The 24,457-nt window shown below is 31.5% G+C and overlaps 1 protein-coding gene across 1 annotated transcript in view; it reads left to right on the top strand.

The window, feature by feature from the left end:
* The window catches only part of LOC129963050 (leishmanolysin-like peptidase), a 299,490-nt gene that overhangs the window by 210,754 nt on the left and 64,279 nt on the right, over positions 1-24,457 (top strand). The window lies entirely within an intron of this gene.

Below are 24,457 nucleotides of genomic sequence, written 5' to 3'. Positions count from 1 at the left end.
ACTTCAATTCCTTTAGTTGAAATGGCGATTTGTTTTCACGGAATTACAAAATTTCCTTTTTAATCTTTTTCCTCATCAATGTCATTTCGTTTTCCATTAAATTTTGATTCACTGCGTGGATTTATGGACTAATTATGCCATCTCTTTGGCAACTAAAAAACTGCGGTGTTTGTACTAATAAAAAAATTCACTTACCACCTTCAATGGTTATTTCGTGTTAACGTATTGTAACCCGGCAATATCTGATATAATTCAAAGAATCAACTTCCTTCGGTTTTACGCCATTCCGTGCATCTGAATAACCGGAAATCAGAAATAGTATTAACATAGATACTAATAGAAAACACGAAATTGCTATAACCAGCCTTTGCATCTCCCCCTTTCGTTGAAGGTAACGACGCGTCAACGAAATATGTGTCAGTATTGGGATACCACCACTTCTGTGCACTCCAAACCCAGACTATTTAAGCAGCTTCTTATCCTTATATTTATAGTTTCCTTCTAAGAGATCCCGTAACGTAATGCGCAAGATCAAGCCTTATTTTAAAACATGAAGACTGAGACTAAACATGAAAAACAGCAGTGTATGCTTCTATTGCTTGATTAGACAATATAATCTTCTCTTGTTCGTTATCTACCATAATCTATCTATATTTAACTCTTAATAATTAATATCTAAAACACCAAAAATATTTAGATATGAATCACATAGGAATATTTTTTAACTTACCGACTTGTGAACGGTCATTTAAATTTTTAAAAAAATCATGAATGAACTTAGTTTAGCATGTTTTTCGAAGCAATCTGCTTCATTACAGTATTTCATTTTACACTTTATCTATCTTGACTTATATTTTTGATCCTACACTCAGTTTTACCAAGGTGAAATCGGGTCCGAGACGGCGCTATATGACATTGTCAGCATGAGAGCAAAAAAAAAAAAAAAAAAAAAAAATGCTCTAATAGTTGGTAATGGAAAAAAAAAATGTTTTGTTTTGTTTGAAATCACATTTTTTTTTCACTGAAGACACCTACATAGATAAGTTTAAAAAGCGAAAATACATAAATAAAAATAATATAGAAATTAATAAGCGCGACTCGAACCGAGGACTCGCAAAACATTAGGCGTTCAGGTTGTTCTGACCACTATATTGCACTGCCCACACGTCGAAGGTGAAGTTGAATATACTTATTCTAATAGTTTGTTATAAAAAACTGTTTTGTATGTTTGTATAAAATTCGCGTGTTTTTTGTTTTTTTTTCACTAGGAAAGACACTTGTATGGACAAACTTAAAAAGCAAAGCTTTTTCTATATATAAAATTTGATCCAAATCATTAGAGCCATTTCCGAGATACAAGAAATAACACACACACACACGCGAATTGCGCGTTTCAAGTTAAATAAGATTTTTTTAAAGTAGGTTTCTCTGTGTTTAAACGTTGTCTAAACTAATTATTCAATATCACGTTATCATAATTCCCCTTGTGAAAATTTTATTAATATGCTTTAACAACACAGTAATGAATGAAGTGAAAAAGAATATTCAATATCATAGAAAAGCTCTTAAAATATTTTGCTCTTAAATATCTTCCCGATCTTTACATCTTGCGAAATCAGCGTTTTATGTTCTTGCGGAGGCAAATTTCTTAATTTACTGTCTTGTCATTTTTTCTGAAACCATCATAAAAATGCTGTTCGCTCCAGCAACTCCAGGTTCGTAAACCACGGGATTCCGATTCCCGTAATTCATTTTTTTTTATCTGGTCTTGAGTTATTGAGGTATTCCTCTGCCTTCGATTATTATGCAGATAAGATTACGATATTTTATGTCCCCTGTTTTTAAGGATGGTTGGACTCTGTGTGAATCTGTGATTTATTTCTGAACGATGCCAGTTTTTCAGCAGACGTTTCTTTGTTGTAAAATCGATTTTTTAAAAAATCCCACAGGAAACGCATTAAGAAGAAGATAAATCATTGTTCGGAAACTCGTTTTTATTCATAAGAAGTTTTAGAAAAAGAAAGGATTGATAATATTGTTCCATTCGGTCATTCCTTCTCTTGAGTTCCATCCTAGTTTTATCATTGACTTCACTTGTATACAGGGCGGGAGATACTGCTTTGTGTCTCATTATTCCCACCCGAAAAGAATAACCCCTTGCTCTCCCTGAAAATAATTCTATTGGCCAAGTTGAGGGAGATCCTGTTTTAACTGGACCGTCCGGCATTTCGTTCGTTTATCTGTAAATGTGTCTGTTATGCAGTCACGACCTACTGCTTTGTTCGAGTTTCTTCTGTATGATATAGTATTGAAAACATCAAAAAAAAAAAAGAAAAAAAAGGCGGCTATAAATTTTTTCTATTTATTTATTTTCTGTTTCAAAATGGTAACCGTTTTAATTTTGATTTTCTCATATAAGTAGTATAGAGAAAGTAGAGTAATCTTCAAATAATTCGTACTCGAGATTTTGACGAATCTTTTTTGGCATTATGACCGTCTGTCTGTGAAAATAATACAAAAAAGGTTTGAGCTAGATGGTTGAAATTTGATATTTTTTTTGTTTGCAACAAATTTGCAGATGTCTATTAAATTTTGAGTAAAATTTGTTCAGAGTAGGTCCATCTGTTCGGCTGTTTGAATATAAATTAACTTGGTAATTATAAAACTAAGAGAGTTATATAGATAAAATTGGGTACACGGATTTAATATCTAAAGCGTAGACACCTGTGAAATTTTGTGCGAAAACCAACAAAGGGTTGACTGCCTGTCGGTCTGTACTTTCAGAAACCTGTAAATGCGATAATTGCAACAAGCAGTGACTTAAATATATGAAATTTAGTATGGGATTTTGTGATTACAAATGCAATTCTGTGTCAAATCTTTGTTTTAATTGATTGAGAAAAACGTGTCTAATGCACAAATTTGATTTTCGAATTTTATTAACCACTTGCTAGAGATTAATGCCCCCCCCCCAAAAAAAAAACACTTGCCAAGGATGACATGATAGATTTAGTCAAAATGCTTAATTCATTCATTAGTAAAAAAATATTTTGTACGTTACTATTGTATGCAAATGCTATGCGAGGCGTTCTTTGGCATGATAAGTTTATTAAAGAGCATGCGAGAAAGCTTTTGGGAGACCACTTTTGTTGGTTTCAGTTTAGAATTGGACATCAATAAAACCTTTTAGTTATCTTGATGATGACGTTAATTGTAAATTTGTTAATAGTGATAGAGACAGACATTTGATTACACATTGTAAATATGTTGCGGAAAAATCCATCCGTTGGATGTACTGTGAAAAGTCCAAGAACACCTAGATAAAAAAAATAAAAAAAAAGATAACTTTGCTTTACTCAACAAGAAAGCACAAAAACACAGGTAAATAAACGCAATCGAAGTGTACTCAAAGTCAGCGCAAATGCCAGTATCAAATCATTATTAAACAGCCGCAGCAACACGAAACGCTCTGAGAGATCTCTCTGGAGATAAACACCCGAAAGAGAGATTTCACTCTCCAATTAATTTGAATTCTTTCTACCAGGCTTCTAATAATTCTTTTATAGTAATAAGCTTCTAGAAGGATATAGTATCTATGCTGTTAATAGAGATATCATCAGAAATCCGGTAGTTTCCTGAATCTTCGTTTCTTTCCCTGCCAAGGCTGGAGGATCATTAATTTCCATTCAGGAGCCATTTAATTCTTCAAAGCTCTTTTACTTATTATGAAATCCAATTATACAAGAGAATAATATTTTAAGTTCATAACAATATAACTATTGTTGGTAATATATATATGGGACAAAAAGTTATCTTCTAGAGAAATAAACTTTGATTTTGGACAGAAAACAGTGTTTCATAAAGAAAAGCAACATTGTCTGAACATTTAAAGACTGCGAGAAAAAGTGGATATTATTTACTTATTTATTTTGGACACTGATCTATTGATTACAAAACTGCTACTGTTTTTGTGTTTTTTAAGTTATTGCTAAATTTATAAAGAATTGATTTTTATATGTTCATAATTATTTTCTACCATTTCTGAATAATTACAGTTAACTGCTGAATGAATTTAGAATAATTTTTTTCAGCCCTGTAAAGCCTTAATAATTTTTCAGTGCAATTCCAATGAAAGTAATATGAATATTTGTTTGGCACAACTTACTGAATCTTATTCTTGCGCCATTTTTTTTTTTTTTTTTACAATTCCAATATTGAAAATAATGCGAATAATTATTTGGCACAACTAAGTGAATCTGATTCTTGCGCCAATTTTCTTGCAATTCCAATATTGAAAATAATACGAATATTTATTTGGCACAACTTACTGAATTTGGTTCTTGCTTCATTTTTCTTGCGATTCCACTATTGAAAACAATACGAATAATTATTGGGCACAACGAAGCGAATCTGATTCTTGAGACAATTTTCTTGCAATTCCAATATTGAAAATAATACGAATATTCATTTGGCACAACTTACTGGATTAGATTCTTGCGCCAGTTTTCTTGCAATTCCAGTATTGAAAATAATGCGAATAATTATTGTGCACAACTAAGTGAATCTGGTTCTTGCGCTATTCAACCCTACCAATTAATCTACCCATATTCCCTTATGAAGCAAAATAGACTATAAAACTATCTACATGGTTTTAATATTTTCTAACTTGCATATTCGCTAGGTCTTTTCCCGAAACCCAACCTCTTCCCCAGGAAGACTCCACCGTTCATTAGATACCGGATCCCCGAAATTAGCAGCCGCGTCCCTCTTAAATATTTGAGCGCGCTCTAGCACCCCCGGTCCGCTCGGGGCTTATCTCGGCGACACGTTGGCAAATGACTGCCAGATATGAAAAATGACGGCCTGCAAGACTGATGACCGCTTCTCCCGGAATACGATTATCCTGGAGTAATGTGCGGAAAGGGGGCTTTAAATAACAGGCGAGGCCCCTTATCGGTATTTTATAAGGCGCACTGCTTACCCTGTCATTAGAGACACAGGGGTGTCCCGCCAGCACATGATGGAGTGTGCTCCGGTCGACCCTCTCCGGCGGGAGATCCGGCGAATGCCTAATGGGAGTTTTTCGCGTCATTCCTGGATTGTAAAGGATTAGGAGCGAGTTTGCTGGATTTTCCGTTCGTGGTCCTGCCTTTTCTGTAACATTTCTGCTTCAGATCGAACTACTGCTTTCTTTTGCGCTTTTAGTTTAAATAAATATACGTTTTTCAGAACGTAGGCTAGTCGCATAGCAAGGGTATGTGGTATACGGGGAATAATGCAATTTTTTTTCATTTTCGATCATATTTCACTTTAAAAAGAAGCATATAGACACTAATCTTTTGTCCCCATGGCGCCCTTTTATATTAATATCTGGGGCATTGAGATTACATATGTCTACATTTTTCAGACTGTAGATCAGTGGCGGGATAAGGGTATGTGGTATTCGGAGCATGATATAATTTTACGTTCGTGATCCCGCCTTTTCGGTAGCATTTCATCTTAATATGTAACAAATCGTTCTGTTGCGCTTTTAGTTTAAATAAATATGTTTTTTTTTTCGGTATGTAATTCATTAGCGTCGCGAGGGTATGTGACAGACGGGAAATAATACATTTTGTTCTCATACTCGATCATATTTCAGTTTAAAAAGTAGTATAAAGACACTAACCTTTTGTCTTTTTTTGTTTTATTTGTAAGAAAGAAAATATTAATTAAAAATTAAGTTCAATTTTTCAAAATTTTATAATAAACTTTAAAAAAAAGCATATACATGCATATTCATAGAATCACTAAAATAAAATGATAAACTAGTATAAATCATAATCATGTGGATTAAATCAAAACTGTAAAATTATAATAAACAATTATTCACAGAAGGGTTTTATAATATGCATTGAATAAGACTGCAGAATACCTAAATCCTACTCTGACTATGTATATAATAAAATAAAAGAATATTTTACCCTATAATGCGCACAAACTTCTTTGATATTGCATCTGAGTTAGCGTTAAAAGAAATAACTAATAAAAATACGGATGATTGTTAGGATGACAAAAGAACAGTGTTCCATTAATTAGGATAAACAATTTAATTGAAGTAAAGTGAAGTTATTTATGCTTTGCTGACCAGTACGGCCAGCTCTAGCCGTTCAATATGACTTTGCTTGTCTGTGAGTTGGTAAGCCATCTGGTAACGAGGTGGGCAATTATATCGTTACAACTCTCAATTTGGGAATAAATTTGATAGAATTTTAGTAATTTTCCATTAGTAAAATATTATTATTATTATTTATATTATACTATCTATACCTTTTCCCGTTTCCCACTCGATTGTGATAAGAAAGAGATAAGGCAGTGCCAGATATTCTGCCTATTAATTTTAAATTGGAAATGTTTTTCATTCACTTCACGTTGACGTGATTGATTAAGTATGTTATCTTTAACCACGTTTATAAATTCATCATTTCGTTGCCACACCCTGTCTAAAATACTGCTTGCATACCGAAGCTATCTGGTATCTGGAGGGAAAAGACATTTCATTTGAATTTTTGTTTCTCAAGTTTCATTTTTTTCCGGTTGAGATCTTCAAAATCAGCTCTTGCTTTTTTTTCTGAGAATAGCTCGTCTGTTGTGTTAGAAATATCTTCAAGGTAGCAAAAGATAGCTTCCGGATAAAATTGCATTCACTCAATACATTGCATTTTAGAAGTAAAGTGACTTTAAAAATCGATATGCGATCTTTACACTCAGTTAAACATCGATCCATCAATTCGACTTACATATCGTATTTGCCCTTTGGAATCCAGACAATAGATATCTTGAGTAGTTAAAGAGACGTTTCATCTTTCGTGTTGCTTTTCACACATAAATTGATCTTGATTCTGGGAGTATTGGTATTCGGGAAAATAATAAAATTGAAACAGTTTTTTAAAACACACTTTTATATCAATAATAAAAATAATTATCTCTACTAATAATAAAACTAAGTGCGTGTGTCTGCTTATGTTTATTTTCCCTTTACAAGCCTGGCCGTTTCATCTAGAGTTACAAAACTTGGCAAATGTATACTTGGGATTGTAGGAATAAGCACTTCCTATTGATATTTCGAAATTATAATTTAATTTTTAATTAATTTTAAATTAAGCGCAATTTGGACGTTTTTCCTCTATAATTTCTGAAAATATTACAGCATACAGATAATTTTTTATGTCATCTTAAAATCGGACATTTTTTTCTATTCTATTCTATGATAGCAGTTTTTTTCACTGTGTTATTTTTTCTCTATTTTTAACCATTTGTTTAAAAAAGTATTTTTAAACGTTTATTTACAATAATAGATTACATTATTAAACTGAAATTCAAATCGTTTTCAATTTTGCTACTAAAATTTCATCCTAACTTTCAACTGTTGATGATTGAGATATGAAGATTAAACTTTTTTTTTTTTCATGCTGAGCATGTTTCAGTATTAAGCATTTGGCTTACTTATCGATTTCTAATATTTATAATAAAATTTTTGAAATTATAAATATAATAAAATTTAATGAAATAATAATAAATATTTTATATAAAAATAATAATAAAATTTTTGAAATTATTTTATACTTAGAATTAGCGTTTAACTTCACAATCAAGCAATGGTAAAAAATTTTTGAAGTACTCAGATATTGATCTTTTCTATCATATAATTGGACGTATAACGATAGAGATAGAAAATTGGGATAATAAATAACACAATGAATAGAATGGCGTAGGGCTTCTAAAATAATATATCCAAAAAAAGACCCGATCAATTTATTTTGATATGCGGGTATTCTAAAATAGTATATGTCTATTAAAATATGAAGTGAAAAACTATTTTGCCAAGGACACAATTTAGATTAAATAATGCAAAAACATCCAGTTGAAATTTTTAACAGACACTAATTCTTGCATGCTAGTTAGTTGCCAAAGCCGGATACTTCAAAATAAAATTAAAAATTCATGATGGAAATGACTTTAATCCAAAATTAAAAGTGATATTTAGCGTATGAAGACAGGATTATTTATATAAAAAGTTGTTACAGGTTGTTAAAAGCCAATGTGAGGCTAAAATTGTACATAACAGAGGAAGAGCTTAATACATTTAATAAAAGTTGTGTTTTAAAACGCATTCTTTATTAGCTGTAATAAAAAGGTGGAGTATTTTTAATTCCTTACTACTTTTTATTCTTTATTTTATAATTCATTATCATAAGCAAAATGGACTGTTGTTCATTATGAAGTGGGGAAAATAGTGCAGAATATAAATGAAACTAATTATCTTTTAACAGTGAATTAAGATCGTAAAAATGTATTACCATTGAGAAGAAACAGGTTTTCAAAATTTTAAAACTCTTTGATATCAGAAAATGAGTAAAAAGTCGAATGTAAAATTCCAACTTTATAAATGTTAAAAGTTAAGTGTTTGAAAGGAAATTTATTTGTTAGCTACAGAATGCTTTTAACATTAATATATGAAGATATTGCAACACATAAAAGCTTCGTTTATTATTAATATATGTAAAAATACTTATTAATCTGTGAGCGCTTTAATTTTTAAGAGACTACTACTTTTCGTAGATAATGTAGTCTTTGTTTTGCTCCCTAACTATTTAATATTATTTTTAATTAAAAAGGAACTAATCTCTTTAAACGTCATTCGGAAAGACCAATCTGGAAAAGTATTGAAAAAAAATGCAAAAATTAATTAACCAATTAATTAAATAAAGAAATAAAACAATGTAATAGTTAAATTTTCAAAATAGAAACACAGCTAGGTAGAATAAAGCAAGATATATTTTGTAATTAATTTTACTATTTTTTTCACTTTCTCGTATACGTTGTATAAAGAAAGTATAGTAATCGTCAAAAAATTCGAACTGGAGATTTTGGCGAATCACCACGTTTTAGACCTCCCTTTGGTTCGAAAAACACATTTTTGGTAAAACGTCCATCTGTCTGTCTGTAACAAAGATAACTCAAAAACGCTTTGGAGGAATGAAGGAATTTTGTGCACGGTCTTGTAAATTTCTATCAAATTTTGAGCAAAATCCGCTCGGAGAAAGTCTGTTTCTCCGGCTGTTCAAATATAATTTTAACACGATAGCAAGAAAACAAAGATATCTAGTATAAATTCAATGTACAGTATTAACATATATAGTCCAGAAACCTTTAAAATTTTGTGCCAAATCCAACTAGGGATTGCACACCTGTCGGTCTGTATTTTTAGAAACATGTAAACGCAATAACAAAATCACAATAACTTCAATGAATAAAGTTTGATATGGAATTTTGCGATTACAAGTGTAATTTTGTGTCAAATTTTTATTTCAATCGGTTGGGAAAAACGCGTTTAAAATACAAATTCGATTTTCGGATAATATTAACTGTATGCTAGAGATTCATCGTCAAATAACTCACCAGATTATTATATGATAGATTCAGTAAAAATACTAAATTCGTGCCAAAGATGAATATTTCGTAACTATTGTACGCCAGTGTTATGCAAGGTGTTTCTTTGGATAACACCTTTATTAGAGAGTATGCGAGAAAGTTTGGGGGAGACCATTTCCGCTGGTTCTTGATGTTTATTGTTTTGCATTGGTCTATTTAGGTACAAACTTATTCCAGGAGGTTGAGGGAGTAAATTATTCATGTTTATTTAACAATGAAATTAATCTTATTCTTTTGATTCTTGAATGATAATTTTCAGTGTAGCAGTGAATAGATATCATTATATTATAGCTTTTGGTGTATTGCCTTTTTTTTTTATAACTAAAGTTACGATATTGAGATATGATTGCTAAAATTATAGCGGCGTATGGTCTTTTGAGATATCAAACAATAATTTGATTTGATCAACTTATACAAGCGCTTTGCATTAATAAAATGTTTTGGATAACTTAAAATACGATTTTTTTTATTTGTATAAAGGTAACAATATGTAATTCTTTCTTTATGTAATTCCTTTTTCTAAATAACTTATCTCCAATAAAAGCTTGTTCTTTGAGATATACAGTGGCTCAAAAAATTGAGAGTACACCTTACTTTTATTTGATAAATCTGACTTTCAATATAAATAACACATGACCGAGAAGAGCAAACATATTTTTATTTTTACCCATAACAAATCGTTTAATTTAGAGTAAAAATAAAGAAAAATCAACGAAAAACTTTTAAATTGAAAAATTTCAGAAGAATTTTAAATAAACATACTCAGATTTTTGCCTCAAAAAATTGAGAGTACACCAATGAAATTTTTGCAATATCTCGCATAGAACCAAAGTGTCACTGTTAAGTTGCATGTCTTTTGACTCTTAAAATGGCCTCTAAACGTCATGGTACCGATTCGACCCATTTTTGGCGGTATCTGAAGATATTTTACCCCATTCTTCTTGAAACACTTGTTTTAAATAGGTTTTGATTTAAATTTTGTGTTTTTGTGCCACTTTTCCGAGTATAGCCCACGAATATTTGATGGCATTGATGTCGGGGTACTGTGATAGTGTGTGTAACTGCAGTTTACAATGAAAAATACACCATATTTTGACATTATGTGCATTCTGTTTGGGGTCGTTGTCCTGCTGGAAAAGGGAATTTCCGTCTATTTATATTGAAAGTCAAATTTATCAAATAAAAATAAGGTGTACTCTCAATTTTTTGAGCCACTGTGTATCTCAAAGAACAAGCTTTTATTGTTTTTATGTAGAACAGAACAAATTGCGAATGATCATATGATTGGATAAAAACTGGTCCAGTTCGGAGCATTTAATTTAAATCTAGGACAGTTTTGGAATCTCGAATAAAATTGAAATTTGCTATTTCCTCGATCGATCTAGGACATCTAGTCACTTTATTTTATCGTTAGAATGATCGCTATTTTATATAGCGATTTGAAAGCTCTTCTTTTAATGTAAAATTCATGAGGGGTTTTTTTTTATATGAAGTGTCCGTGGCAAGATAATTCTGGCAGGAGTTCAACTTATCTCATGTTATTTTTCTAATATTGCTGACATTTTTTTTTTTTTCAATTCAGTGTTCCTGTTACAATATGCTTTGTGTCGCTGCTACTGTATTTTAATATATGCAATATGACATTCATATCCGAAATAGTCTTTAATATATATACTCTGATAATATTTGTAATAAATCCCCTGTTTTATGACTAATTTTTAAGAAAACTTTTAAAAATAGTGCTGAAATTTTTTTTTTAGAAAAAAGATTTGAACAATTTATTTATAGCATTCAGCTATATTATAAATAAAAATTTTTTACTATATTTTGAGAATAATGAATATTAAAAACAACACTAAAAATATATTGGCTTGTCATAATATTTTCATCTTCATATATCATCCTATAAATCCACTACATTTATGTCGAATTTTGTCAACCAACTTTCGGGTTTTTTTGGGTTTTTTTCGAATTTACTAGCGAATTTCATTTTAGTCCATCACGAATTTTGTTTAAATCTATTATATTGGATCGAATATTATTTCAGAAAATATATTTTTCCATTTCTTATAACTCTTACATCCATACCTTGGATGATGTAAGAAGAAAAAATATGTATGAATAAAATGGCTGAAGTTTTACAATTTTTCCATTACTTTAAATACTTTAAAAGATATTTATAAACTTATTTGTTCTGATTAGAACTTGAAAAATTATCGTCTGCACGTTGAAGATTATTTTTTCCTTTTAGCTTAAAATTAATAAAAGTTATATCTCCATGGAAACCGGATAAAAATTTCTGCTTAGATGGAATAACTATACTGCATCTCAGTCTGAAAGCATTAAGAATTTTTCAATCTTGCAATATGCGAAATAAGGTTTGTTATGGCAAGGAATTTTTTACAGATAAGAATAGTGTAATATTATTTCAGAAATATATATTATTCCATACATCCATACCTGGGATAATATGAAAAGAAAATATATATATGAATAAAATGGATGAAGTTTTACAATTTTCCCATTACATTAAATAATTTTAAAAATATTTATAAACTTATTTGTTCTAATTGGAAGTTGAAAAATTATCGTTTGCACATTGAAGATTTTTTTTTTTGCTTTAGATTAAAATTAAGTAAAGTTATATCTCCATGGAAACCGGATTAAAATTACTGTTTGATGGAATAGCAATGTTGCATCTCTGTCTCAAAGCATTAAGAATTTTTTCAATCTTGCAATACGCGAAATAAGGTTTGTTATAGAAATTTTTTTTATATATATTTATACATATAATGTATTGTTCAATAATAAAATGGCATTCTTTTCCAAATTCCTGTCTAGTCGAATGCCAAAGACGTCACTAGAAGGACGTCATACACATATATGTAAACATCTTTCAGCAGTGTCATAGCCGTGAAGACACTTCTGAATTTTTAACTTCGATTTATTCCATCCCGGGAGGCATAATTTACACACAAAAAATAAGTAGTAAGACGTACATCAGACTAAATCGCGACATAAGAGCAGAAGATGTCTAAATTTTTCCCTTCAGTGATTTTACTATTAGATTTTGATAAGAATTACTTTGACATATGTAGATTTAGGATAAGGAATCTTAGGTATCTTTAAAAGAATGGTGTAAGCTTTAGGGGTTTTTATCTCTTCACTCGGAGCGTGAGAAAATGCTGAGGCTAGCAATTTTATACAGCGCGTGCAGAATGAATTAAATAAAAAGTGGGAATTGGATAAGGAAATAAGAGAACATTTTAGAATGAAGTTAATATGGGCTAGGTTAATATTAAAATTAGAAATTTAATTAGAATTTAAAGTGTATATATATATATATATATATAATATAACCTTTTTTGAAAAAACAGGAATAGAGTTGTTTAACCATTTTTATTCTTTATGATTTAAGAAACAGATCTGCTAACAAGATCTATTCTTAAATTTTTAAAAGCTATGACAAAAACCGCGCAGAGAATCGAATACGAAGTCGAAAAATCAGAAAAATTAGACGATAAAATATTTTAAAATGATACAATTTTAGAAAAGAATATGCCGATATAGGGTTTTAGTATTGTGTGAGAATAATAAACCACGCAACTCAGAAATTAAAGTTACAGTGAAACCGGATTTCCAGTGATTGGGAAATAATTTTTAGAACGTCGATTAAATAGAAATTATTGCGTATATTTATTAGAAAAAATTGTTTTTGAAAGAAGGAGAGGAAGGAGGGAAGGAAGAGGGAATTGAAATAGAGGGAAGGAAGAATGAAAGAGTCAGGAAAGGGATGGAAAAAGGGAAGGGAAGAAAAAGGGAAATGAATGGGGAAAGAAGGAAAAGGAAAGAGTACATTCTAGATAACTTATGTTTTGCTACCACGTAATTTTATATTCTGAGCATATTTTCGTGCCAACATTTAGATATGACTCATAGATAAATATGTATTTGTCAAATGCAATAACTTTCGATGAAAAATTTGTCTAACTGAGTAATGTTTACATCCATTGAGGTTTTACAATTGTGTTACCCTTTATTGAATGCGATTTTGAAATATATACTTACGCAAAATAAATGAAAAAAAAAAAAAAAAGGTTATCGAAATTTCCATTTTATGATATTTCACCATCTTTAATCATCAAAGATTAAATCTTTTTTTGAAAAAGGAGACATACACATTTGTCAAAATGAATTCGTGTCTTTACTATGGAAATCAGAAAGGAAAAAAAATATAATGCTCTTGTCTGCGCCTCCACTTATATAGTATCCGTGAAAGGATACAATATAAGCCAAGTTCAAGAAAGATCTCTGATCTTGTTGTCTGATAGATATATCGCCAAAATTCTTGTATTTTGGGAATCTAAATTTTTGTTACCAAATTAATCGCCAATTTTTGTTACCAAGGCTGAGGTCATTGACCTGGAATCCATTTAAAACTTCCGTAAATCTCTCGTTCTTACTATGACATCAACTGCGTAGGAAAACAATATTACAGATTTGTAAAATTATTATAATAATTAATACATCATTCATCAGAAATTTAAAACATTGTGTAGGAAGAAATGGGAAATAAAGAATGATTTACTAAAAAATAATTTATATAATACATAATATAATAAATATCAAAGGATTATATTAATATGCAGGATTCTTTTAAATACGCTTGGTTAGTATCTTATCGATTCTGTTGGTTAATATTTTGGTTTACTGTTAGTGCGCTTGGGTTGGACTTGAAATAATTTGAAATTTATTGGACCGTAAATTAAAATAAACATCAGTGTTCCAAATTTAAAGCCTACAGCATTTAGGTATAAATTTCAGCTAACATTTACGAAATTTCATATTAGTATATTACTTTGCTTTAGGATATGAGACTGCTAATACTGCTTGCCGTCTTATAAATAGAAAAGCAATGATACTCTGACCAGTAATATTTTCTGCACTCGTAGACTAACTCCGATATAAAATTATCTATAGAATAAGACGAAAATTAGATATCCTGGTAGTCTTTTGGGAGCAATAATAGTTTACGAACGATGATTTGGAATGAAATTGGATTTGGAAATCACCCCTGTGGGATTCGGCGCAAAAATGGATCAGCGTTTCATATTCGTTATTGGAAACTTATTCCTGTCTCTTCTTTTGCAACCGTAACCTTGATATATTCATTACGTAAATTAAACCGATTTCTTTATGCTGTCAATTGAAACATAAAAAAAAAGGAACAATGGGCAATCCGATTGACATTTAAGATTTCAAGTGATTGTTTTTCTTCGTCTTCCTGGTTCCTTGAACACTGTGTAGGTTTGTGTTTCGATCTTAAATTCTCTGTGAAACCTCAAAATTTGCTGTTGCTTTCTTTTCATTTGTTTAATATGTAATGTAATAGAATAGTAATAAATAATATGCAATAAAAAAGTAATGAATACAAAAAAATTCAATAAAAATATTTAAAGATCTGGTTTTATTTGTGTTTTTAAGATAAAAGTTCAGAATTTTTCTCCCCTTTTTTTTGTTTTGTTTTGTTTATTCCAAGCTATTATCCTATAACTTTTTGTGCTTCAAATGAAATTGCAATAAAATGCCACTCCTGAAATAATCTTCAAATAAGTTCTATGTAAAACTAGCCACCTTTGACAATCATTCGTTCGCTGAGAATATTTATTGTATTTAATTTGAAATCATTTTCTTAAGCATAATTTTCACTTTGTTTTTAGTTCCTTAAGCCTTATTATTAGTAAACTTACACTTGTTCTATTTATTATATACATGTGAATAAAATTACATAAGCCACTAAATTGTCCTAATAATCTATCTTATAATGAAAACCCATCTTTCTTTAAGCTGGAATTTCATTTTCTTATCCTTCATGAAATTGGTGGATAGAATAAAAAGAATGAGTAAAAATAAAGTTCTTTTGTATTCATTATTCATTTATTATTTTTATTATTATTTATTTATTCTTTTATAAAATTAATGTTCATATTTTTAAAATTCTGAAAATCTAAAGAAAGCTTATTATTGATGATTGATTTTTAAATAGTTTGAAATTAAAAGTGATGAAGATGTATGTCAACTGCAGTGACGTTTTAAAGCATTTTGGGACTCTGAACAGTGCATATTATGAAGCCATTCTTTTTATAAGTTGACGAATTTGGTTCTACATTTTCAACTTAATCGACTTTCATTGATTAATTTTTAATAATTCTTTTTATTATTATTATTACTTCAGTAACATCGTGAAAGAAAGCACATGGTTTTTATTATTTATTTACTTTGACTCATAACTACACTCATGTCCATTAATTAAGGATAATGCAAGTTCAGAAAAAGAAAGAGTCAGAAGCAAAATAAATGTGACTTATTTGTAAGTCCTATGTATTAAACAAAAGGTAAAGAGCAAAAACGGTGCTATATGTCTGATATCATTAATAAAAATTGCAATTTTTGCTCCCTGAAGCGAATTACAAAAAAAAAAACATATTTACAAAAACAAATATTACATGGTTGGTATAATAGTTAATGCATTGTATGTCTCCCAAACGATACAATACAGTCCATACAACGCTTAGGCATGCTGAGTATCAGATAATCGATCTGATCTTGGGGAATATTACACCATTCATCAAGCAAAGATCTCCGAAGTTCCGGTAGACATGTAGAAAGTGGTTGGCAGGCTGCAACCCGTCGGCCAAGCATGTCCCTTACATGCTCTACTGGATTCAAATCCGATGAGAATGCTGGCCAGTCCATACGGGGGATGTCCTCGGATTGATGGCATTCGTTTACAATGTTTGCACGGGGAGGACGGGCGTTGTCATCCATAAACACGAATCATGGTGCCCCGAAACAAATATACATGTTGCGCCAGAATGACGTCCCGATAGATTTGGCCTGTCATGGTTCCAATTTGAACATACATGTCAGTTCTGGAACCCAGAATAGTTCCTCCCCAAACGAGCAATCCTGCACCACCGTAACGGTGTTGTTCTCTCGGTAGTAATGGGTACCTGGCGCTCTACATATGAAAAACCGGCGAGAATCAGACTGCAAGTTAAACTGGACTCGTCGGGAAACATCACACAAGCCCACTGTTGCGGTGTCCACAATGCAATGCACTCTGCTCCACGCTAAACGCAGGCGACAGTGAGTTGCAGTAAGTGGAACACATCTGACAGGCTTACGAGCATATAGACCAATCTGGCCTAAGCGTCTGTACACGGTCTGCCTTGAAACTGTCGTACCAGTGGCTGAGACAGGTCTGATGCTGTGCTCCGACTGTTTCTTTTGGCTGTAACTACCAAATACCGATCCTCATTTGGTGTTGTAACTCGGGGGCGACCTGTGCTATAACGTCTACTCACTTTACCATCGTCTTGGAATCGTTGCCAAAGCCTGGAGATGACACTCTGGACGATTCCAAGTTCCTCGATACTTCCAGCTGGGTACGCCCACATTCCAGACGGCCGATAATTCTACCATGTAAAAAATAATCCAAATGGGTCCTTTGTGTCAACCGGTCCTTGACATATGCGGTTATTGCACTGAAAGTCTTATAAAGTGCTTGCGAACAATTTTACTTCTTTGCCTGTATTCCTTATACATCACTCTCTTACACTCTCGTCATTGTGACTGGTGTCTACTGGTGGCTTCCTGCAATTTGCATATGATTTTTAAAGATGTGTGTAGTCATTTTACGGGTGATATATGCAATTTAAAGTTCGATTTCCGCGTGACTCTGAATTATCCTTAATTTATGGACATGAGTGTATTTGCGCACAGTTATATTTAAGCAGACACTTGGTGTTCATATATTCAGAAGTGAAAGTAGTGAAACAAAGAGAGACCTGGGTAATTAAGTTTGCCGAAATAGTAGCACTATCGTGATATTTTATAATTATTATGATTTTAATTTTTTTTCAAATTTATTTACTTGGCTAAGCTAATAATCTTTTAAATCAAGCTGTCGGCGATCCTCCTCAGCCTGGTTAGAAATCCACTACTGGTCAGATGGGAATAATTGTACTCGTAATTAAAAACAAAGTTATATATGTGAGTTCGTATTGTTATCTGTAATGTTGCTTCCCAGCATGCATAGTACCATCGTAGGAAAGATCGTTTTACGATCGTCTCTATTGGATGCTGATCGGATGCCGGATCACTGACTCCCGGGCTTGGCGACAAAGTAGATGATACTAGGATCTTTAAGAATTTTGGCGATAGAACCAATAGGAGCTGAAATATGCTTAATTGTTCCAGAACCTTCTCTCCCCTGCTCCGGAAACTATAAAAGGCCACAGTATAAACCGAAGGAGGTCGTCTACTAATACAGAGCAGTATAGCGAAAAAAAAGGCGAATTAATTGGGTCAATCCAGTGAAGCGAAAACGTTGAGTGGAGCTCGAACGATTGGTGAATTGAGTTGTGTTCCTAATCCTGGAGTTTATTATAGAAGCAGCATCGAGTCGTGGTGTGTGGAGTAGCCAGTCGTGTAATAATGAGTCGGCAGTTGGATAAAACTGAAGCGAGGAGACAACGGAGAATTGCAGGCATTTGGAGAGACCGTAGAGTATTGCTACGTAGATTTCCTCCACCTGCTAAGTTCTTTCTGAACACTTTGTGTGCTGTGGTTGTTGTTACTACCGATTACTACTTGTGGGCCTGTTGTTTGTTCTATGTGTGCTGCGGTGTATTACTTGTATACGTCTCGGCTGTGTTTAGTCGTCTGTGTATTCGTGTCTACTTGTTAATGAACGTCGTTATTTGATACTGAGGCCTGCTGATTGTGTTATACCATAGACCCACTACAAGTGAACTTGTTGACTTTATGGACTTAGTGGATGAAGCTCCTTAATACTATACTTAGAAGTTGGCTGTTTTCAGAAACTCAATTAAATATGTTTGGCATTATTTTTCAAGGGTCCAAAATTGTAATGATTTGCTTACTGTCAGGAAATGAAAATATTCAGGCGTCTGGACAAGGGAAGATCGAGCGTCAACAAACGAATATGAATGCCATTCCTTTTTCTTTGCTTGCAAAATCCGTGAACCGTTTCAGCAAATATAACCTTTTAGGATCGAGCTGCAGTTTTATTACAGTAAGAAAAATTGGCCAAGGTTGTTGACTTCTAAAAGACGGGCAGCCGATACAGCATCTTTAGATAGAAACGATTTTGGTCTACAAATGAATTTAAAGACATGAGAAAAAAAAATCTTCGGAATAATCAGTAGCAAATTTCCTATTAGGCAGACTAAGTAATTGCCTAGGGCGACTAGACTGATAGGAGAAATTTTATTTTTTTTAGTTGAAAAATAAATAGATAATAAAAAATATAAATTTTATAAATGGTGAAATATTAAGATAATATTTGCGTTTCATTAAATATAATTATTCAGGTTCTTATGTTTTATTTTTTTCATTTAGTTATTAGAATAGTTATTGAAATCGAACATCTATTTCAGTAATAGTATGTACAAACATACATGCCAGAGCAACCTGGAGTCATAACAAATAAATAAAAACAAATGTGCATTCACGAAAATTAATTAAATAAACAAAAATTGAATCAAAAATAAATCGTTAACATATTTAAAAAGCGCAGAAATTTGATGTTAAATTAACTTTGTTAAAAAAAAAGAATGAGAGAGAGAGTAATAATGTACACTGCCTATAGTCGCAAAATAGCTAAATTCGCAACTGGGAATGATGCTCTGAAATTAAATCGTTTGATTTTAATTTGAATAAAATCTAATACTGCGCGGGGTCGATTAGCAGCAAATGGCCTATTTGGCTAAAAATCTGCCTGCCGCTTGCCTTCTGTAGAAGTTTGTTGATGGGGTGTGAGCGCGTCAACTGATAACGGTTCAAAATCAAGAAAGCCTTCCCAAAATAGCCTTCGTAATATTCTACGAAATACTCAAGTAGCCAGAATTGGGGCATTAATGCAACTAAAATAAATAAAAGTTCTTTAATGAAAAAATATTATTTAATGCTATCCTTCTTTGCCACAGACATTTGGAATAAAAATGTCGACATTATTCAATAAAGATATCAAAGGCTGTTTCTCTTTATTATATTCTTCTTTTTCATTTCTGCAATCAATCCTGTTACGGACAAGTCTGACAGTTCGCTCGCAATTCCGCGAGCGAACACAAGATTGCTCTTCGTCAGCAATTTAACTTGACTGCGAAAATGCATTAGAAGTAACAACTGCCTGAAGAATTGAATGAACGATATGCTGTATGTAACGACGCTACTTCAAATACCTTTTTCAGGTAAAAGTGCTGTACATTAAAATGCATTTACTGCGAAAAGATTTTTTTCGTTTTATGAGATTGTTTTATTATTTAATTTTTTCAAAAATCAAATAGCCGTGTTACCAGAAATCCATTCCCTTCTCTTAATCCATTTTGTGCTTTTTAATGAATGAACACTCTTTGCCGGATGAAAAGAAGGAACGTAGGGGAATGTGGGGGGGGGGTGGATCTCGATCGGAGCTGCATGGGGCAGGGCGGTGGAAAGCCCTGGCTTTTATTGTGACAAGGAATTGAGATCGCCGGAAGCCAACTCAGCCCAAAAGAGACAGCCCCAATTCCACCACGGAAATGAGCAACTCTCCTCAGAAGATAAGCAAGAAAAGAAGGCCCTTTCCTTATTTCTTCTTTGCTGCTGCCTTTCTTCTTTGCGAGGGAGGGGCGTGTGGCCTTGGGGAGGGAAAGTGGTATGGATTGTTAAAGGAACCAGAGATGAAATGAAATAAATTTATTTATGTGTTGGGGAGTATGGTGGTTTTATTTGGACATTTATGATACATTATTCCAATCAATATGAATCGGGAAAAAAAATCATGTCCCCTCGTTGGAATAAGAAAAGAATTAACCCTCTAGCTGTTTAGTTTCTCTTTATAAAAGTTGTATACTTTCTTAACTTTGAGCATGTATTTAAGAGACCATATGATGAAATGTATTGACTTTATAAAGAGACTTAATCTTATTCCCAGTGTAACTCGAAAAGGCTAGTCGTCTCTTGTATATAAAAGATTTATGAAAGTTTCATTATAATTTTAGCAATCTAAAAGTTCCTGAACATTTTTAAGGTTTTACAAATGTTAAATGAATTTTGCTATTTTCTGCAAAATAAACCAAGAGTATCTTAAGGTCTACCGGTCAGAAAAGATTTCATGAATTTCAAATACATGCAATGCATTCTCGTAGCTCGTGATTACAGACACTCTAAATTTTTATGTCGTGAAAAAGATCAAGTCGTGAATATTTTATCACTATAAATTTCAGTTTGCAGATTCTTCCTGGTATTAAATTATCTAACAAAATCTCACATTTCGATCAAGATCTAACTTGTCCTCTTGATCTCGCTTCATGTAAGTTTTTTCCCCGGCCTCGGATGAGGAATTAGCGTAAAAGGCAATGATTCTTAAGTTCCGAAGAAGTACCGCGTCGAAGGCATTCCTCATTTTCAATCCTCATTTACATCTTTGTATGAAGAATGTTGTTATTATTGACGGATATTATTCACATCAAGTATCGAACTTTCTTTATCCGAAATAAACTTCCTTCAGAATTTTCGAATGGTTTGGAAAAGAAACTTACCATATTGGCTTTTTTTAAGACCTAATTTTCGAAATTCAGTTGTAAAAAAAATGTATTTAGATTTATTCTTTATTTATTTATTTTTTTTGGAATTATAACAAATTGGAATTAGAACCAATTTCACGTTTCAAACTTTCCTGAACCCAAAAAACACATTTTTGGAACTATGTCTGTCCATCTATGAGCATGATACATCAAACCCAGTTTGAAGGAAGTGGATGCAATTTGGTTTATAAACGTTTTGTCAAATGTTTTAATCTCTGTCAAATTCTGAACGGAATCAATTGACAGGAATTCTGTGTGTCCGACTGTCCATTACGAGGGAATATGATAACTATTAAACGAAGAAAGCTAGATGGTTAGCATTAGTATGTAGGTCCGTATCAAATATTGAACCAAATCTGTCTAGACTTTGACCGTGTGTTGATTTATATTTTTGCACGAATGATGAATAAACAACATTTAGTATACAGTTTTAGTATCTGAAGTGTAGATTCATGATTTTACATTAAATGCATCAAAAGCTTCCCCATCTGTAGTTTTGCATGTATATAAAATGCGATATTTCAAAAACACATTGAGTTAAAAAAAAAAAAAAAAAAAAAAGGAAATTTTGTACGTAATCTTGTTAGTAAAATTATAATTCAGTCTCAAATTTTGGTTTACGCCAGTCAGAATTTAAGCAAAACCAGAAGGTTTGTTAAACCAACGAAACAAAAACTTTCTTGCATACTCTCTAATAAACTGGTCATGCCAGACAACACCTTACATGGCACTGGTGTACAATAAAAACGAAATATTAACCTTTGGCGTGAATTTAGTATTTTTACTGAGTCTATCGTGTCTTCTTTGGTGAGTTATTTGGCGATTAATCCATTGCATGCGGTTAATAATCCTATTTATATTTTAGATAAGTTTTTTTAACCGATTGAGACAAAAATTTGACATAAAACTGCATTGTAGTCACAAGATAACGTGCCAAATATCATATATATTTAAGTCATTGCGTTTTTGAATTATCATATTTAAATGTTTCTGAAAGTACAAACCGACAGATAGTCAACCTGTTGTTGGATTTGACTCAAACTTTGACGGGCGTTTCTTTATAGATATTAAATATGTGTACCGAATTTTATCTATATAGCTTTCTTCGTTTTGTAGATATCGTGTTAATTTGCATTCGAACAGTCGGACACCTCTGAACAAATTTTACACAAAATTTGATAGACATCGGTACATTTGGTATAAAGACCATATACCAATTTTCAATCGTCTAGCTCAAAGGGTTTTTGAGTTATCTTTGTCATAGATAGACAGACGGACATTTTTTTTTTTTTTTTTTTTTTTTTTTTTTTAACTTTCAGAGGTCTAAAACGTGGAAATTTGTCAAAATTTCGGATTGGAATTTTTTACAATTACCATGCTTTCTCTATACTACGTGTATGAGAATGTGAATAGGCGTGCAAAATTGTCTTTTCTTTATTATGAAACACAAAGCTCTCATATGCGGAATAAATATATAAGCACTTGTGCCCTTTACGGCTTTGTGTTGAATCCACAATATTACGGAAATAAGCGAGGCAAAATACTTTCATTCCAAAATATGCATAAAAGTACCGAAGGGACCACGCCTATTAATTTATTTTGTCCTGATAAATTTGAATTATAAGCGCACGCATATCATGAGTAAAAAGTGCTCCGCAGTTTGGTGTCAATTGAAATTACGTGAGATACCAAATACATATTTAATGTATTTGTGCACGTTATAGCTGCTATTTAATTAAGAGTAAATTTATAAAATAAAATGAAGATAAATAATATTTAAATATCATCATGCTGCATTGATTTAAATTTCCTTTAGATATTCTTTTAATTTTTGTCTCAAAATATTCGTTGGTACAAATATTTACTAACTTCAAATATTTCACAGAAATAAAATTACAACTCAAATGCACGGTAAGAAGCTCTATTTTAGCATGCCTAAATTAAAATCAGCACGATTCTCAACTAAAATGGTGATTATTCGTCGAAAATCTCTCAGTCGAAGTTTTTAACGATTACAATATTTTATTCATACACATAAAGTAGCGAGGACATAAGCATTTCATTTGCTTGTCATTATTTTGATATTTTGATCTGGCAACTTTACTATGAATGCAATATTTTCGTCAAAACAATGCTGATCTGAAATCGTTTGCAAGTTTTTTTTTTTCTTTTCTTTATTATCTTAAATTTTATTTCATATTTATTCTAACTGTTTTGATTCAACTTATTCACCAAGTTAAAAATCATATAACCTGGAAATCCCAGGAAGCATTTTGCTAATTGCTTTTTAATTGGACAATATAATTGGAAATCTGGAATTTCTCATGCAATTACAATCGGAATGCAGCCACAGGAAAGCTGAGAAACAAGAAAATAATTTTGTGCTTATGTATTTAAGCATATGAATTGCTGCATCGTGTTGTTCCGAATATTTAAAGTTAGATTTGGTTCGTTATTTTTTGACGGCACTAATTAATTTTGGAATGAAATTCCCGTTTGTTAGTTGTAAAAAGTGGTTCTATTCTTATTTTAATTAGTTCGCGTTCGAATGGTTTGTTTAATCATACATTCTCCCATAATTTTATGAAGAATTTGGAAGTTCTGTATTTTTAAGAGCAGAAAATCTCAAAGCTTGTCTTTCTATCTGAAAAATTTAGTATTAATATTTTATTGAAATATTAATTAAAGCTTTATTTACGTGTGATTTTGAGATGAGGAATTCTTTTTGTGAGTGTTAGTTCTAGTTTTCTTTTATTTTTGTGCATATATTCTCTTTGCTGTCTTTTGAGATTTATATAATTATTTTTCATAAAGGCTTTGTTTACTCTAAGTAATATTCTGGAAATGTTCACAGAATAATATTTGCAGAGAAATGAATGCTAATTGTTTGTAAAACATTTTTTTGCTGTTTTATTCATTGCAAAATTATATTGCTGTCGATATTTTCATGCTTTTAATTATTCGATACGGAGTCCAGAGATTCTTTGTTTAATGCGACTTATTAATTCTAAACCGAAATTGCAAAGTTAAAAAATACATGACAATAGATGTAGTAAGGTCCATTATATATATTTTTAAGGTGACACACATATGTATGTAATATGATAATTTCATTAAAGATATAATACGTTTCCTTAAAAATAATCAAAGTCTTATGCATTTTTTGACTTCATATATAAATTCAGATTTCCAATGCGAGTGATATTTTTCATTTAAAAAATATATTTACTGACATCGCTTCTACATTATTTTGTAGTAAAAATTTATTTATATATCTAAACAGAATCAAGCATGCATGCTTCGCATTACATTCAATGATCGATCACACA

Source organism: Argiope bruennichi, chromosome 3 (genome assembly GCF_947563725.1).
Source record: "Argiope bruennichi chromosome 3, qqArgBrue1.1, whole genome shotgun sequence".
Lineage (NCBI taxonomy): Eukaryota > Metazoa > Arthropoda > Arachnida > Araneae > Araneidae > Argiope > Argiope bruennichi.
Note: the sequence above shows the minus strand (reverse complement) of the source record. Positions and strands in the feature narration are given on the sequence as shown.